Source organism: Molothrus aeneus, chromosome 3, assembly GCF_037042795.1.
Source record: "Molothrus aeneus isolate 106 chromosome 3, BPBGC_Maene_1.0, whole genome shotgun sequence".
Classification (NCBI taxonomy): Eukaryota; Metazoa; Chordata; class Aves; order Passeriformes; family Icteridae; genus Molothrus; species Molothrus aeneus.
Genome location: NC_089648.1, coordinates 96496994 through 96503008, shown reverse-complemented (window position 1 = coordinate 96503008; position 6015 = coordinate 96496994). Strand labels below are relative to the sequence as shown.

At 39.6% G+C, this 6015-nt stretch overlaps 1 long non-coding RNA gene across 1 annotated transcript; it reads right to left on the bottom strand.

Annotated features, from left to right (window-relative positions):
- Window positions 1-3336: 3336 nt before the first annotated feature.
- On the bottom strand, window positions 3337-5410 carry LOC136554118 (uncharacterized). Its single transcript, XR_010783283.1, has 2 exons — window positions 4167-5410; window positions 3337-3855 (listed from the first exon to the last, which is right to left on the bottom strand). It is a non-coding gene; the product is annotated as an uncharacterized lncRNA (long non-coding RNA).
- Between the last annotated feature and the right edge of the window lie 605 nt (window positions 5411-6015).

The window sequence follows — 6015 nt, the reverse complement described above, 5'->3', positions numbered from 1 at the left end:
TCTTAGTGCTGTCCTGGTGAAAGTACATTCTGCTGTGGCAAGAGTGGGAAACTGCCTGGGAAGTCCATGAGCCTGTTCCTACTGGCTCTGAAGCCTGGAAAACTAAAAAGCTGTATCTGCTTATCGCAGAGATAAAGTCGTGCAGTGTACAAAACTTCACCAGTGCTGGGATACAGCATGAGGACATATAATTGCCACTTAAATACTGTGCAGTTTGATGCTGTGGGTGTGTTTTGTGGGAGCTGGGGAGTGCTTCTCACTGTAGGGTATTCACCAAGCATGAACAGCTGTTCAGGATGAACACCCTCCAGGTGCTACTCCCTGACATTGCAGTGACAGTGTTTCTGTACTCACCCAGAAAACTAATCATTCGTCTGCAGACCCAGAAGCATTTTTGAAATAGTTCCTGTAGGACAGATTGGCACAACAGTTAGGTCCAAATTAAAAAAAATCCAGAAGATGTACCAGTGGGAAATCTGGATTTCTGAGATTTTTGGAAAGTAAAACTCCCCTAAAGCTATAAATCATTTAAGAAAATCTTGACTTACGGCTTTTTTTTTCTGTGAATCCCAAGAAGCAGTATCCTGGGCTTTGACACACTTAAACCTCTCTAATACTCCCTGACTTCCAGGGTCCCTCTTGGCCTTTCCAGCTGTTCACTGATTATTCTCAATGCTTGACTGCTTCTCTCAACTACTCACCCTCATCCTTTGTGACAGACCCTCTGTCTTTGATGCTGTGATTTTCTGCCATGTCTTTTTTCACCTTTGTGCCTTTCTCACCACTCATAGTCTCAAGGACTAAACTTCTCTCTCAGATTCTATCAGCAGGGATTCAAGATTTGGCTTCAAAGAAAATTATGTTCAGATGAAGCTGATGCATCACTTAAGCTCTTAACAGACTAAAGTTTAGGTATGTGTAAAACAATTTTCCCCCACACCACCAGATTCAGGGCTTTTAGTAAGCCCTGAAATGGCCAAGCTTAATAGGCAATGTAGTTAAAGCAGCAATAATTATATGCTTTTGTTTCAAAGTTCCATGCAGCAGTGACAGGCTATTCTTTAATGCATTGTCCAAAAAATATCAAAATCTTATAGAAGATATATCTATTACTGGTTGCAAAATTCTTCTGTTTCATTTTTTTGAAAGCTTCTGGAAGCCAGGAAAAGAATCAATACCTCCCTTTCTTAAGCCCATTCTTTCCAAATTGTCTAAATTTTCATGATCAGGTTGTTTCCTCTGCTGCAGCCTTCAAATATTGATAAGTGAAGTCTGCCCCACAAAATAGTGGCCCAGTGTAACCAGACTGGGCCTAAGGTTACCTTAAAAATACCATAGGGGTTTGGGTTTGTTTTTTCAAGAAAAGATAAGTAATTGTAGCATTGTTTACTGTGCAAGGTGCCATGTCCAATCAATGTCAAAGGGAATTTTTAGGGCTGCTACAGGAAAGAAGGATTGCTTTCACTTGAGTATCCTTATAGCTGCTAGCTACAAGATTGGCTTATTTCCCTTGTATTAGTGGATGAAATTTCTTCATAAAAGATGCAGAAAGGGTTTTTTTTTTTGTCTAAACCTACTTTAGCTCTTGGGAAAATTCTCTAAACATCCAGTTGCCAGTGTTCTGACAAACTATTCTTGTATCTGCTAAACTCTATTCGAACTTTTTTCCTGTGCTTTAGATGATGGCTGAAGTTTGTGTTTGTGAGATCAAATGAAGTCCTCCACTATATTCCTTTTGTTTTTTTCATTTGAGAGATGTTTGTAGTACTCTATTACATATGTAATTTGTAGTGTATACAGGAACATGAAAGATAACAGTGACTCCCTTTCAACCACTTTTTTTACACCCAACCATTCCTTCTTAAAAAGCAACATTATTGAGAGGCATTTTTAGATTTGGAACCTGACAGTATAGTACAGTAAATTTCATCCTTATGTCCAAAAACTCTTGCTGCTGCCACGGGAATTGTTAATGTACCATGTTATCCAATGTCAGCAGTAGTAAAGAAAGGACCACACAGAGTAAATATTTAACTTAAAATTTCAGTCTCTAGAGATTCGAACTCTGACTGATCTCTTGGGATAATAAGCTATCCCTGGGCATGTTTGCAGGAAACAGATTCTCCTCATCCTGACATCTTGGACCTTCTGTAACACAAGCCATTATCATCAGAGATTTACACTTCCAAGCAACACAAATGGATTTTTTTTTCTCATGAATTTTTTGCTTGATTATTTTTTAAGTTTCATTTATCCACTGATACATAACTGCTCTTCAATTATAGACCACATCAATTAGATTTCAGTTCCTTTTTAATATGGTTTATAATGTTTCAGGATCTCTATGGTCAGAAGCTGCCCTTATTTTAGCCCAGAGGCTCCTCTATGAAGTAGATCTCACTCTTTAAAAAGGTAAGGTTAATGTATGGTTATGGATTTATTTGTTCTTAAGAATTTAATTTACAAGATTACACAAGGAAAAAAAATTAAGCCAAGTATGTTATTCAAGGTACTTCAAGAAAAAAGGATAATTAGCATAGTAGTGGTAGAGAAACATTGTATTTTTAAAATTGGATGTTCTGTGATTGCTGAGAATAGATAAGATGTTAAGTGCAAAAACATAGTAGAATTTCTGATTCATGATTTAGTTCACTTTATCTCACTGCTTTGGGTCCTATAAAATAGAACGTTGCTCAAATGGGCCTTTTTAAGAAAGTTACGTATTGGGAGAACCCTTGGCAAAGCAAACAGGGTAAACCATTGCTAAGTCCTCAGGAAGGTCAAAAACACTGATGGAGATATGATTTTTGCCTGAGCTCCAGTTTCTATCTTTACTGAACACAGATGTAAAGAGAGATTTAGTCTTCAGATTCACCCTTTCTTTTCTCAGCTTCTCCCTAACATTTGTTTTAGAAGATCATCTTGAATGAGCTACCCTCAAAAATTGTTCTTGATTTTCTGTCATATGTCAACCTCTATCAGTCCACAAACTTTAGTATAGTCCTGGGCTTTAGTATCTTTTGTAATCCATGCACTTGAAATTTCTTCTCTCTTCTCCAATCTCATCCCTATCTAAAGAGATCTTCCCAATTTCCACTGATAATTTGATTTTATCTTCTTATAGAATAATTTATTGTGCTCAGGTTTTCCTCTGAGATATTTTTCCTCATTTATTTGGCTATGTTGTGAACATTCAAACTAATTCTGAAACAATATTTATCTGTGCATCCCCCCATCTAATTTATGTCAATATTTATAAAAGATTCCAGTCATTCTTTTATATATCCAAACATAACAGGGTAAAAAAAACAAAAAAGAAAAGCCCAAACCAAGGTCCAGAGTTTATGACCTTTATTAGAGTTATAAATAAGCATTCAGTGTCTTTGATAGTATTTTTTTCATTTAAATTTCACAATACAATCTGAATGAAGAAGCAAGCAAGGTATAAACAAAGGAGAGTAGTACAACTCTTAATTGTGGTATCTAAGGGAAAGTAAAAACAAAATATACATCAGTTTCTTCAGATAAATGTGGACTGTTACTCCATGATGCTTTGCTCAGTAGACGTAGAAATATCCTGTCTACACTCAGTCTTCTTTCTTCTTCCATCATGGGGTTTGTGTCCTGCCTTGATAAGAAATTAAATATGGGAATGTAATCAGAAGTTGAAGAGGGAACAGGCAAATCTTCAGTCCTCAGTTCCACATTCCTCTTTTACCATGAGCTCATATCATCAGACATTGCCCTTGCTGCCTCCCTGCATTGCAACAGGCTACAGGTGACCCCACGGAGGTGAAGACCCCGTGGACCCTGGAGAACTCTACAGAAATCCAGTATAAGGTAGTTCTTTGTTTCCTTCCAAAAATAAAAAAAGAAAAGAAAGTGAGAGAATTCTTCTGAAAGGCTTAAAAACATACATCAAATAACTTCAAAATTAAGAATAAGTACTACCATTAATTATAATCTGTAAAATTGTGTATATGACAAAGATTGTGATGTCAGCACAATAACTTAGGGGTACCAACACAGCTTACACTCTTATGAAAGTTGACTTTCTCAGATATAAGACTTTACTGGGGAGTTTAAAGTAATTGGAAACAGATATGCACAAGTGCACATAGCCACAAACATGCATGCACATGCATATACCCATTCCTTTCACTTACCTGTCTATTTCTGTTTTCTGAAGAAACACTGTCTTACATTTTGTCATGGAAGGAAGAAAACAACAGTTTTACAGGTGATGGATGTGAGTCTTAAGTGACTTATCAGCAATGACAGCAGTATGTGTAAAGAACGCTACTGTGAGCCTGCAAACAAGTTTAGGTGTAGCTGTTAGTGGAGTAAAAAGAAAACAGGGAGGCTCCAGCTCAGTGGCCTGCCAAATACAAGGCACATGTACAACTAGCAAAAAGGAGCCAAGCATGGTTGACCTACTTATATCTGATCTGCTTTAATGCTCTCTCATATCCAGTTCTTGAAAGCATTAAATGTTTTCAGGGCTCTGTGTGCCTCCCCTACAGCCCCCAGGGTTTAGCTGCTTGAGCTCAGTGAAAATTTTGATGATGCTTCTCTCTGGCTGTGAGAAACCCCACCAGTGACTTAACTCACTGCACCTGGGAGAGGCTTTTAACCTTAGGCTCCCACTCTTGATATTTCTCTGGCATCCCAGTCCTGTGCCTCCTTGACTCTGACCCAGAGCCCAGCTTGCAGATGACTTTGTGACTTGTTAGCTTGATGTTGGACTTGCCTCATTACTATGGATCTACCTGATGTTTTGGTCTCTTGGCTGATTGTTGCTGCTGCTTGGGGCGTGGCATCCCGGGCCGAGAACGGCTCGGTGGCAGCACCTTTGCCACACGGACCAAGCACACGCACTCACCAGCGTGGTGGACGGTAACTGGCGTTCATTAACGGCTGAACAGGGTAGTTTATAACAGGGGCTAACGGTAAGGTAACGGTAGAAGGGGAGGGGTTCCGCCCCACCGTAACATCGCGATATCTTAACCTCCCACAGCTGATCATTGCAGACCTCCTTCCCTGTGTCCATCCCATGTGTCCCCTGCACTGCTGCCACTGCCTGCCACCCCATCACCTACCCTGGCAGGAGCTGCCTGCTATTGCTGCATCCTGGCAGCTGTAATAGCTGATTAGCAAGTGCAACCACTTAGAGAGCACAAATGTCCTATAAATGCCAGGTGGAAGGTTAATAATAAATAAGCACAATAAAAATAACCCTGTCTAATATATGGAGAGCACTAGATGACTTGAACTCCTCTGTGCCTTTTCTGTAATGGATGGCTGCCTGGTCAGCCGGAAGGGGGTTGGATTGGTTTCACCTGATTCTGCTGCATTTTCTACTCGTCGTACTGCCCAAACAAAGAAGCCAGAGTGATGAGGCCAGCACAGCAGTGATCTGGTGACTGAATACTTTGGGGTCCCTGAAAGAGATTAGAAGGACCCCAAAATCATTTCCCATTGACCAGTCTGTGAACAGCTGGGCTCTGGAGCAGTAAGTAAACTGCAAGCTGCTGAAAGGACCAGCAGCAGCTTTCGTATTAGAAAGGCCATATGTTTCTGTTCACTGCACATTCTTCATCATGCACTTATATAACATTTAGAAAAAAAAAAATCTGAGATTTTGGCCGCCCCAACATTGGGGTATTGAATAGCTTGTGATTAGAGAATTTAAATTAATTTTAAATGAAAAATCTTTCTCTTTGGGAAAAAAAAAAAAGGCAAAAGCAAAAAAAAAAAAGAAAAAGAAGCGTGTAAGTGTAGAATTCAGTGGCTGAATTCTCTCATTATGGCTGCATCCTTGATCCAGCTGTATACAACTATTTGATTCTCAGGGAATTCCCTGCAGTCCTCTGTGAGCTCAGACTTTCAACTTGTAGCTCTTCTGCCAGCATACTAACCTGAGTTGTATAGCCTGAATTTTGGCATTGGTCTTCATTTAGCTGAGATCACTGCCTGCAATCTCTGCTGCTACATGGTCACAGCGAGGAGTTCAGT